The sequence below is a fragment of the Leucopleurus acutus genome, assembly GCF_964270905.1.
Source record: "Leucopleurus acutus genome assembly, chromosome: 16".
NCBI classification, from domain to species: domain Eukaryota; kingdom Metazoa; phylum Chordata; class Mammalia; order Artiodactyla; family Delphinidae; genus Leucopleurus; species Leucopleurus acutus.
The window spans coordinates 20,697,973-20,710,376 of record NC_139158.1 but is presented as its reverse complement, the minus strand read 5'-3'; positions in this window follow the sequence as shown (position 1 = coordinate 20,710,376).

Here is a 12,404-nt window from a genome sequence, read left to right as displayed (position 1 = left end):
AGATGCAAAGGACGGTGGAGCAAAAGAAAACAGGAGACTGGACGTTGACATCCTTGAGCAGCTGCATTAACTTCTAGCATGTGGTAACACAAGCAGAAAATGAAATTAAAAATGAAATCATTTATGACAACGCCAAAACCCATTGAATATCTGGGAATAAATCTGACAAGAAACATAAGACCTCTACACTAAAAACTATGAAATATTGCTGAAAGAAATTAAGCAAACCCAAATAAATGAAAGGATATACCATATTCATGGTTAGAAGACTCAGTATTGTAAAGACAATATTGTAATGCCAATTCTCATAAAATTGGTCTATAGATTCAATACATTCCCTATCAAAATCACAGCAAGCTTTTTTGGTAGAATCTGACAAGCTAATTCTAAACTTTATAAGAACATGCAAAAGACCTAGAATAACCAACATAATCTTGAAGAATGAGGACTTATACTACCAGACATCAAGACTATATAATTAACTTATCTGTATTACTTTGTTGTTATCTGCTCTTATCATTTCCTTCCTTCTACTTTCTTTGGGTTTTATTTTGCTGTTCTTGTTCTAGCTTCTTGAGATGGTAGCTTAGAGGGTCGATTTTCAAATATTCCTTAAAATTTGTTTAACTTTTTATTTTGAAATAATACAGGACTCACAAGGAGTTGCAAAACTAGTACATAGAGTTCCTTGAACCCTTCAGCCAACTTCTACCTATGATGATGTCTTATATAACTGATGTGCAATATCAAAGCCAGGGAACTGACATTAGTACAACATCGTTGAATGACTACAATTATTTAGTTTTCACCATTTTCAAATATACTCATTTGTATATGTGAGAGGAGGGAATTCTGTGCAGTTTAGTCCCATGGATAGATTTATGTGACCACACTACAGTCAAGATACAGAACTGGTCTATCACCACAAAGCAACTCCCTCCTGCTGCCCCTCTATATTCCCACTCACCCTCTCTTACCCTCATCCCTGTCCCTTAGCAACCATCAATCTGTCCTCCACCTCCATAGTCTTGTCAATTTGAGAAGTTATATAAATGGAATCCTCTAGAGTATGACCTTTTGAAATGAGCTATTAGCACTTTACATAATGCCCTTGAGATCCATCCATGTTGTTACATTTATCCACATTCATTCTTTTTATTGCTGAGTGGTATTCCACTGCATGAACGCATCAGGTTGTTTAACCATTCACTTACTGAAGAACTTCTGAGTTATTCCCAGTTTTTGACTATTACAAATAAAGTTGTTATGAACATTCACATAAAGATATTTGTCTGAATATAAGTTTTCATGTCTGGGGAAAATGCCCAAGGATGTGATATGATTGCTAAGTTTTATAGTAAGTGCGTGTTTGGTTTTTCGGTTTGGTTTGGTCTGGGTTGGTTTGGGTTGGGATTTTTTTCGGGTTTGGTCTTATAAGGAACAGCCAAACTGCTTTCCAGAGTACCAGTTTACATTCCCACCAGCAATGTAGGAGAGATCCAGTTTCTCTGCATCCTTGCCAAGAAATATTCTTTTAAAATATGTGCATTCAAGTTATAAATTTCCATCTGAGCACTGCTTTAGTTGTGTTCTCTACACTCATTGTTTAAGCCACTGTTATTCAGGGCTTCTAATACTTGGAGCATAATGAAATCTTAGTCCGTTGTGTCCTTTACAACTCCAGGGGGTCACCATTAACATCATGGTATAGAGTTTTGTGAAACAAAATTTGAAAGCTTCTATTAGGTATCTTGAATTCAGTTAGGGGGAATAAACCTAATTTAAATAGAGTGGTCATGAAAGACTTGTTGGAAAGGTGACTTTTGAGAAACGATCTGGAGGAGATCTTGAGCTAGGCAAAAATTAGGAAGAAGGGCATTCCAGGCAGAGGGTAGCCCAAAAGCCTGGGTTGGGACTTCCCTGGTGGTCCAGTGGTTAAGACTCCACGCTCCCAATGCAGGGAGACCGGTTTTGATCCCTGGTCAGGGAACTAGATCCCGCATGCCACAATGAAGACCAGCTCAGCCAAATAAATAAATAAATTTTTTTTAAAAAAACAAAAAACATTCCTGGGTTGTTTGAGAAAAAGTGATGAGGCCAGTGTGGAGGTGAGTAAATAATGGGCAAGTAGTAGGATATGAGGTTAGTGTGGTAACTGGTTTAATGGCACTAAATCATGTAGGGCTCCAGGATAGACTGTATGGTAGGCCATAAAGCAGGCCTCAGTAAATTTAAAAGGATTGAAGTCATACATCATATGTTCTCCGACCACAATTGAGTGAAATTAGAAATCAGTAACAGAAAGAAACGTGGGAAATTCACAAATATGTGGAAATGAAACAAGATACTTCTAAATAACCAATGGTCAAACAAGAAAGCACAAGGGAAATTAGAAAACACTTTGACATGAGTGAAAATGAAGACACAACATTGCAAAATTTATGGGATGTAGCTCAAGCAGTTCTTAGAAGGAAATTTATAGCCTTAAATACCTATATTAAAAAAGAAGAAAGATATCAAATCAATAACCTAATCTTCCACCCTAACACACAGAAAACAAAGAGCAAATTAAATCATGGAGGACCATATGGGATTTGGGTTCTATAACTTCTGAGTACCTTTTGTATCCTGTTCATTTTACATGTCAAGTTGACTGGGCTAAGGGATGCCCACATAGCTGGTAAAACGCTATTTCTGAGTGCTTCTGTGAAGGTTTCTGAGAGATTCGCCTTTGGAACACTACTGAGCAAAGAAGATCATCCTCACTAGTGTAAGCAGGCATCATCTAATCTTTCCAAGTAGAAGGAAAAGGTAGAGGAGGAGCAAATTTTCTCTCTCTCTTCTTGAGCCGGGATGTCCATCTTTTCTGCCTTTTTGTTTGAGCTCTCATGCTATATTTTTACAGCCTATTTAGTGCCATTCTCTCGTATTTTTGTGCCTTTTGTTGGTGCTTTTGCTGTTTAAAACGGCCCTCAATTGTAGTGCTTATGTGCTGTCCAGTGTTCCCATGCACAAGAAGGCTGTGATGTGCCTTTCAGAGAAAATATGTGCATTAGATAAGCTTCGTTAGTGCATGAGTCATCATGCCATTGGTCGTTCAATGCTGATGAACCAACAGTAAGGTATTTTTAAACAGAAACGCACATTCTAAAAGTTATGTATTTATCAGTTGATGAATACATTGTGACCAGAGGCTCGCAGGAAACTAACTCTCTATTTCTCCTAAGAGAAATGGTTCAGTATTCGCTAATTCGGTGTTTGTGTGACTTCATAGAACATAACTACTGCAAGAGTAAATATCAGGGATCGACTGTACATTTTTAGTTCTAAAGGCAATCTGAGTGTGACATCTCTTATCTGTCACCTGTGCTGATTGAACAACCTGGCTGGAGGAGGTCACTTTCACTCTTTCATCCTTCTTGCAGTATCCATCTCAAATCTTTTAGTGGCATTTTGTGGGAGAGGAACATACCATTAGAGACCTCCTGCGAAATGGGAGAACCCACAACGGCATCCATGGCTGCTGTCCACGGTGCTGATCATCTAAAGAGACCTTCCTGCAAGAGAAGGAGCATCAGAAAAATCATGAAATTCACACAAGTGAACCTAAGGATCCTGTTCCCTGTTCCCCAGTGATCAAAGACAGTAGGTTTCCAAAACTGGTCAGTGAGCATGCATGAAGAGAGAGTCTTGATCTCATCCTTGTAACATCAAGTTAACATCCCCAAGAACAGAGGGATATTATTCTAGAGCCACAGGAATCCTGGAAAGAGCCATACTTGGGAACAAGCTTACTTATTACCACTGGGTTCCCACACTTAGCCAATCCTGTGCCACTGAGGCCTAAGCCCTATTATCAGTTTAACCAAACCTTTTAAACCCCTTTAGATCTCCTCTGACTCTCCAGAAGGTTTAAGATTTCCTGGTATTGATATTTCTCATGACCGGCTTCCTGAGTCCCTGAACCTTGATCCTCTAAAACCCAGAGTCTCTACAGACTCCACCTTACAAAAAGTTTCAAAAAGCAGAAAAAGATTTTAGATAAATTGATACAACATAGAAGCCAAGAGAAGAGAGTGTTTCACTGAGACAACTATCAATTGCAAGTGCCAAAGAAGGCAAAATTGGGGAAATTATGGAAGATTAGCTGTTTTGCAACCCAGAATTCACTTGGATTTTGCTTTGGGGGAAACGATCCTTTTCTCACTCTCAGATCATGTGTTTTGGGTAAAGGTGATTCCAAACCTATGCATGTGATCCAAACCTGAGCCAATCAGCACATTCTTTATTTTAATCACAGCTTTCAGTTAAAGGTTAGGACATGCTTCAAGCAAGGTAATAAAGCCTGCTTAGGATCATTCAGAACTAATCGTACAATGCTGGAGCCACCAGTCCTGCTGGACTCAGTTTTGTACATTTAGGGGCTGGAGCTAATGCAGCCATCTTATGATTGCACTGGACAGAGAATAGCACGAACACTGAGAAAGTAGGGTCAAGACTTAAAGGCAGAGAAAACAAGTCCTGGTGACATCTTTTGAATCCAGGTTTATGCTAAGCTGAAACCAAACTCCTCAGTACATGAGATAATTTGTTCCATTTTAAAACCTAAGCTAGTTCAGAGTTGTTTGTTTCAGATACTTGCAAAATACAGAGCTCTACTTGGATTACAAATAATACTAGAAGTGGAGTGTTTTAGATGATGTATGCTAAAATGTGGAATTGTCAAAGGCCTAGCGGGTTGGATATAGGGCAGTGAAAACCCTTCTGACATAGCTAGGAGGTTGAGAAGACTTTCCACATGTTGACAAAAATGCTGGTTAAATTCTCCTTAAGGGAAGGTTTTTATCAGCTGGCTTGGGAAGCATGCCCTTCCTGAACCAATGATGGCCAGAGAGAATATATTATGATTGGTGTCGAAGGGCGGGGGGTTCCTCCCAGAATCACATGGCCATAAGGTAGGGGACGAGGATTTCCCAAAGGTAAACATAGGTTCTGTTGCCAGTAGAAAGTGGAACGGATTCCATGTAGGCAGGAGAAACAGATTCCATCAAGAACTCTCCTGTGATAGTTGTCTTGTGTGCTTTCAATAAGTTCCCATCATCATAGGTAATCTGTGCGTGTCTCTTGAGCCTTAAAAAATCTGATTAACAAAAGAATGTTTCTTACACTAGATAATGATGCTAACTTTTGTTAGAAGCAAGTGTGCCTCTTGGAGAAAAATGTGTCCTAGAAGATGAATGTAACCAAATTTACATTTCTTTAATATTACAACAATTAATGCTATTGCTCTAAGCTAAGTCTATATGCAGAAATAGTATCCAGGTCATTGGGAGCTTGGGTCAGATTAAGAAATAAGAATGATCTTCTATCATACCACCACCTCTCATATGCCTAGCAAGTTGTGGAAGATGGCCCTCACTGGTGTCATCTGGCATAGAAAAATGTTCCCCAGAAAGTTTGTAGATCCTGCGTCTGGGACTGGATATGGAATACCCTTACTTTAAGGAGTGGAAGATGGCATCACCCTCTCCAAGCAGATTGTTGGTTGGGGCTCTCTTGATTTCTAGTGAGAGAAACTGAACTCAGAATGTCTTAAGCACAATAGCAAGTGTATTGGCTCACATGACTGAAAAATCCAGGAGGTATACCCAGCTTCAGGTAGTGCTGGGTCCAGAGACTCACATTTTATCATCAGGGCTGTAACACTCTCCATCTCTCAGCTCTCCTTTTCTCCCAGGTCCCATGTGAGTCTCCCAACAGTTCTTAGATTACACAATTCTTTCTGCTGTTAGCGCCAACAGTAAAAGAAGTTCTCCTTTTCAATCTTTCAGAAAATGTCCTGGGTGGGCCTGACTCTTATTGGATTGAATTGGGGCCCATGCCCACTCCTGAGCAAAACACTGTGACCTGAATGATAAGATAAGCGGATTGGCTAGACCTAGAGCCAGAGGTGTGATCAACCCAGCTTGAACCACAGTTTCAAGTACTAGGAAAGGAGGATGAATTGGTCTCCAAAGGATATTCAGGGTGTCTCCAGAATAAGAGGAAATAAGTGTTGATAAAAAAAGAAGAAAGAAAGAAAACAGATGACCACTATACCAGTGTTTCGGGCAAGCAAATCTATAAAATCTGTGCATTTAGGGGACAGTGTAAATCTTATCTAATATTGTCTTTTCCTAAATGGCCTAGAAGTAGTACTATTAACACAAAAGGATGTGTTGCTTCACTTCATTTTAAGGTTTCTTCTTCACTTATAGCCACATTCTCTGAGAATTGCCCATCCACCCATAGCGGTGGACATGTACTGCCATGTTTAATCCTACCCTCATGGTGCTAGCCAATTGGACCAGGCGTGAAGACAACAGATCCCAAAAATCTTGCTCATCTGCATACTAGTGGCTAATCAAATTCTTCTTGGCCTCCGCTGAGACTGAGAAGGGGTTTGAGAACTCAAGAAAGCCCACAAAATCCTCCTCCTGAGAGATCCAGAACGTTCCTGGTTCCCACTCTCCTGAGGCCTTATTTGTGTTTCTTCAGATCCTGTTAAAAAGACTTCTGCCTGCATCCATTTAATAATTTTTTTGGTTTTGCTTATGCTAATTTGAGTCTATTTCTGTTAACTGAAACCAAGTGACTTTACCAAGACTAATTCCAGCCACAAGCTTCCAGTAGCATTGAGGAAGGAATAGCTGATTTTGAGTGTGATTTTAATGTTCTCTGAACTTGGCCCCTGTGGTTGCATTTCCCAGACTCTAAGCTCTTGCTGCTAAGCCTGTCACTAGTCCCAGTAGTCCTGAAATGTTTGGGTCTTTCAAAGTTCCTGTTTGAGTGAAGTAGTACCAGTTATCAGTTGCCATAGCAATGTTGCACGACTGGTACACCTGGAATCAGCTGTGGGGTAAGCGTGGCAATCCTCCTGATCTTAACTGGGCCTGCCATACAAGAAAATAACATAGGAAGGCAGGTAGGAGGCATTTGGAATGATAGGAAATATTGTGATTTTATTTTATTTTTTAAAAGTCTTTATTGAATTTGTTACAATATTGCTTCTGTTTTTATGTTTTGGTTTTTTGGCCCCGAGGCATGGGGGACCTTAGCTCCCTGACCAGGGATTGAACCCGCACCCACTGCATTGGAAGGCGGATTCTCTACCACTGGACCACTAGGGAAGTCCAAACATTGTGATTTTAAATAGGGTAACCAGGGAAGTTCTAGCTGATAGAAAAACAATAACTCAAAGACTTGAAGGAGGCAAGAGGATAATCCATGGAAATATCTAAGTGACTGTGTGTGTGTGTGTGTATGTGGAGAGAGAGCAGTTCAGATAGCAAACCCTGAAGCAGGAGTGTCGGTCTTATACAAGAAACAACATGGAGTTCAATTAGGAAGAAGCAGAATGAGCCAGAGTAAGGGTGGTAAGAGATAAGGGAAGGGTGATAACAGGGGTCAGGTCATGGAGGACCTTGTAGGTGACATGAAGGCTTTGGTTTTTACTCTGAATGAAGTAAAAAACCATTGAATGGATTTAAACAGAAGGGTGACATGATCTGACTAATTGAATAGCATCCCTTTAGGTAGTGAATTGACAACAGGCTGTAGAGGACAGACTCAGTGAGACTAGTTAGGAGGCTATGGCAATAGTCCAGGTGAGAGAAATGATGGATTGGAGCACAGTGGTGGCCCCAGAGGTGATGAGAAGTAGATTGTAGATATATTTCATAAATATGGACATGATGCTTCCAAAGGGAAAAGAAGTTGCCTATGGTCTAATGATGACAGAGATGGTTCAGAGACAACACCACCCTGTACCAAAGACGATTTTTACAACTTTGATCAACTATGCCTTATGCAAGCACCTTGATAGAAGGCTTGTTGCCCCATGGCCTAGGAAGTGAGGGGCTTCTCTGCATCTCAGCCATTCCAGGCAAGGACTTTTCGTCATTCTTCATGTGGGGCCTGGGAGGGTGAGGGTTGGTCCCACTCACGGCAAGATTCTCATGAAGATTTGTGGGTAAGTGTGTAGGCTTTGTATTCTACAGAGCAGACTTGAATGCACATCTTGGCTCTACCACTTACTTACAAATGGCAAACTTCAGCTTTCTGAGTCTCAGTCCCATCATCTGTAAAACTGGGTTAATAATAACTCAGTAAGCAGAAGCAGTGATGGCATAGTGGAAAAACAAAAGCCAGAACTGAATTCAGGAAAGAAAACCAGCCACAAAAGAGTACATACTATGTGACTCCATTTACATGAAATTTAAGAACCTAAAAAATTAATCTATTATTGCCATAGGAAACACTGGTTGCCTATGTGGGAAGTGAGTAAAAAGGAACTGAGGGAACTTTCTGGGGTAATCTATATATTGATTAGGGTGATGGTACATAGTGTATACCTTTATCAAAACTCATTGAACCTGTAAAATCTGTACATTTCACTGTATATAAATTTTAACTGGATTTTTAAAAAGAAGCCAATCCAGCCTAAATTCATTATATCCTATGGTGATGTAGAGCTGATTTTAAGTCTTATCCATGACTTCAACTAGCTCCCATCTTGTAAAAACATTCTTATTTTTATGGCACAGGTGATATGTATATATATATATATATATATATATATATATATATATCTCACAAGTAAAATTTGTGATATATATAACACAAGAAAACACAAATAAGTAAAATTCAATTGTAAGCTTACCCCAAGAGATAACCTCTTTTTAAATATTTTGATATATATTCTATTATTCTATATATTGTTTTGTAGCCTGCCCTTTTCTCTTAACTGTTCTTTTTGTTGTACCGATTAAACTGGGTAAGTACATTGACAGAAAAAAAAAAAAATACACCAGTAGAAATTTATCCCAAGGAAATAGTCAGAGATGTACATGATATTTTACAGAATAATTTATATTAGTGAAAAATTAGAGGAAATCTTAAACTATATCAATAGATCGATTAAATAAGTTATGTGAAAGGAATACTTGGGTAAATGTAGTTATTGGCAAGGAAAGTTACACATAATATATCACGAAGTGAAAAAGCTGGCTTTATTTTACAATGAGAACCTAACTGTGCAGTGTATTGTCATTAAAACAAAGTTAAATTAAAGAATAGTATGTACATCATTATATATACATACTGGTAACTATGTTACCGGTATTTAGTGGGGGTCGCAGATTATGGAAAGACGTCCATTTTCTCTTTATCTTTTGAGTTCTTAACTATGAGGATGTATTGTCAGAAAAAAAAAACAGTTGAGATTTTAAAAGACGATTTTCTTTAAATTGCCCTCCCCAAATACTGAACCACTCACTTGGGCAAGTGCCCCTTGCTAACTCAAAGTGTGGTCCTCGGACCAGCAACAGAAGCATCACCTGAGAAATCCAAATTCCCAAGCCCCATCCCACCCCTAGTGAATTAGAATCTGCACGTGAACGCGATTAGCATTGGAAAGTCTGAGCAGCTCTGAGCAAGAGCGACCGCTTCCCCTGTCTGTGTCCTTCCCTACTCAAGGGGCCTGTGACAGAGGTGCCCCAAGGTCCCTCCCAGTTGCAATTTTTTAAGCTCATGTCTTGTTTTCAGCGTGAATGCCTATAAAAAGACAGCTGAAGAGACTAAAGGATGAGCGGCCTGCCTGAACAGCCCTGCTGCCCAGGTGGGCACTGAAGTAGCCTCAGGCTCCATGCAGGTCAGGAGGAAGCCAGGGGCAGGACGCTACCTGGGATTTCTCTTGATGGTGGGGGCGGGAGGGCGCCCAACTGGACCAGAATGGAAGGCGCTGGGCAGTAACAGGGCGGCAGGAGACGCTGCGAGGCGCTTGAGGAAGGTGCCGCACAGACCCAGCTGGAATGCAGGGTGCAGGGTGGCCTCAGGGCGGCAGCAGGTGCTGAGCGATACCACCTAAAAGCGCCGCGCAGGATGGGCTGGGGCGCAGTGCGGCCTCAGGATGGCAGGGGGCGCTGCAGAATCGCGGCCCACTCTGGGCTGCCGCGAGTCCTCGGCCGCTGGGGAAATACACCTGGGCAGGCGGGGTCGGGGTCAGAGGGGCGGGGCTACAGGGGGCGGGGCTACAGGGGCGGGGCTACAGGGCGGGGCCCAACCCACAGGAGCCTTGGTCTCTGGGGCTGCGGGATGCTCTCGCTGTACGAGGAGCAGAACGGAGCGTACCCGGATCGCGCACACGCTAGCCGCGGACCCTTCGGAACTGAGTGAGGTGAGCCCAGCCGGGTCGGGTCGCACCAGCTCGGGGGTTTCAGGCACCGGAGTGGCCTCGGGGTCCCTGGGCTTCCCGGACACTGCCCTCCCGGTCGGCGGCGGAGCGGGCATCAGCCCGGGGCTGCCTCCCGGTACCTGGGATGCTGGGACGCCTTCCCAAGTCCATTCGGTCCAGCTTTCTGCTGTCTGCCCTCGCCGTGGCCCGGGACGCAGAGCTGGGGCGGGAGACGTTTCTGAGTTACTCAGAAACCGAGTCTGGGGTGTCCGGGGCCGCGCCCCGCCTCGTCTCTCCACCCAGCACCCGCTCATTCCCTTCCTGGCCTTGGTGAGACGCGTGGACCTGACCGCGATCGTTCCTTTTCCCCTCTGGAATGTTTTCTCTGTGGTGACTGGGGTGGCAGAATGTAGCAAACACTTGAAGCGGGTTGGTTGGGTTCTCTCCGGCGGCCTCAGCGCGGGCTGCCCTGGGGCAGACGTGGCTTCGGCCACAGCAGCCGGTCTCTCGGCGCGGGGAGGTCAGGGGCTGCAGAGTCGCCCCCCGGGATGAGCGCGGGCCTGGCGCCCAGAGCCCAAGGCTTGGGTTCCATCACTGAGGTCTAGGGGATAGTTGACGTCGGGAATGGGCGAGAGGGGTGCAGTAGAGAATCATGAGGGACTCCGGAACTCCAGAGAATTCTTTTAATCCTTCCTCCCCGTGTGGCATCGGACAAGTTGCCTAAACTCTGCACCTCCGTCTTCTCCTCTGTGCCTCATGTAATAATAATGGGGATTAAATAAGGTAATGTGTGAAAAGAGTAGGAGGAGGAAGTCTGGGAGTAGAGTAAGGGGTCAATAAATGATAGCTGCTATTATTTCTGTTGTTCGTGCTGTTGCTGTTGTTGTTACTGTTATTATTATTATTATTTGAGGAGCAGTTTGTAGTTAAAGGCATGGTTTCAAATCCCAACTCAGCCACTTCCTAGGGTGACCTTGGGCAAGCTACTTAATCTCTCAGTGTGTCAATTTCATGTGTATAATGGGGAAAATTATGGTGCCTATCTCAGAAGATATTTGTGGAAATTAAATGAGTTAATACCTGGAAAGTGCTTAGAAGAGTGAGTGCTGGGTGTCAGCTACTAATTCTTCCACAGGGGCATCATGTTTAATCAAGCAGTATAACCTAAAGGTAGCTACAACCTTGCTTTGTTTATAAGTTGAAATATTATTTGTGTGAACATGTATATGTTTTATGCTGTGCAAGACGGGTTCCCTTCTTTCACCTGTGGTTTCACTAACATTGGTGGCTGATCCACTGGGGTCAAGGTAGTCCTGGATAAGGGGCTGATGGGGCAGAGGGACCCCAGGAGTTATCTTCAGTGAGAAAATGGAGGGTTTGATGACAGAAGCTTCCAGAATCACAGTTTCTGTTGAACGTTCACAGAGGAGAAAATCTTCCCTGGGTTGGAGTTTTATTTGACAGGAAATTGTACCTGGATCTAGGTTTCTTAAAACAAACTCTTGCTAATTTTTGCTTTTGGATTGTAGTGAGAGAGGAGATGAGGATGGGCAATATTTTAAAGGATAAAACACAGTAAATCACATTCTTCTTGCCAAGAGGCTTCTTGCATAATTTTGAGGGTCAGAGATCACAGCAAGATCATATACGTCTGTGGAGGGTTAGAGTGGGCTGGCTGCCTTTGGATGTCTCACCTTCCTTCCACAGCACTCTACATCCTTGCCATCATAAACCTGAAACCCACTAACATCATTAACTTGAAAGCCTCCCACCTTTGCCCCAGCTCCCGATTTTGGATAATACCCCATGGGTTCAGGGTGGAGAAAAAGTATTTCCTCAATGCCAGAATCCTGCCTGAAGAATGTGATGGGGCATGGGGACTGCCCTGTATATCCTACTCCAAATTCGAGTATATCCTAATTTGCCGCTGTCACCTACGGTAGGCATAGGAAACAGAGTTTCCATATTCCCCCTCCCCGGTACCAGGGCTCACCAATACTAGTGTTAGGAAGTGGCCACACTACCTACCCAGAGTTTGGGAATTAAATAGCTCAGGATTCCATCTCTTTCCACCCCCCACTTTAGTCCCACGGACTGTTAATTAACTGTCTTGGGGAGGGGGCAGCACCCAGCACAATACCGGGCCCCTCAAGGCATATACCATGGTGATAAAGGCTGCAGGATTCCAATC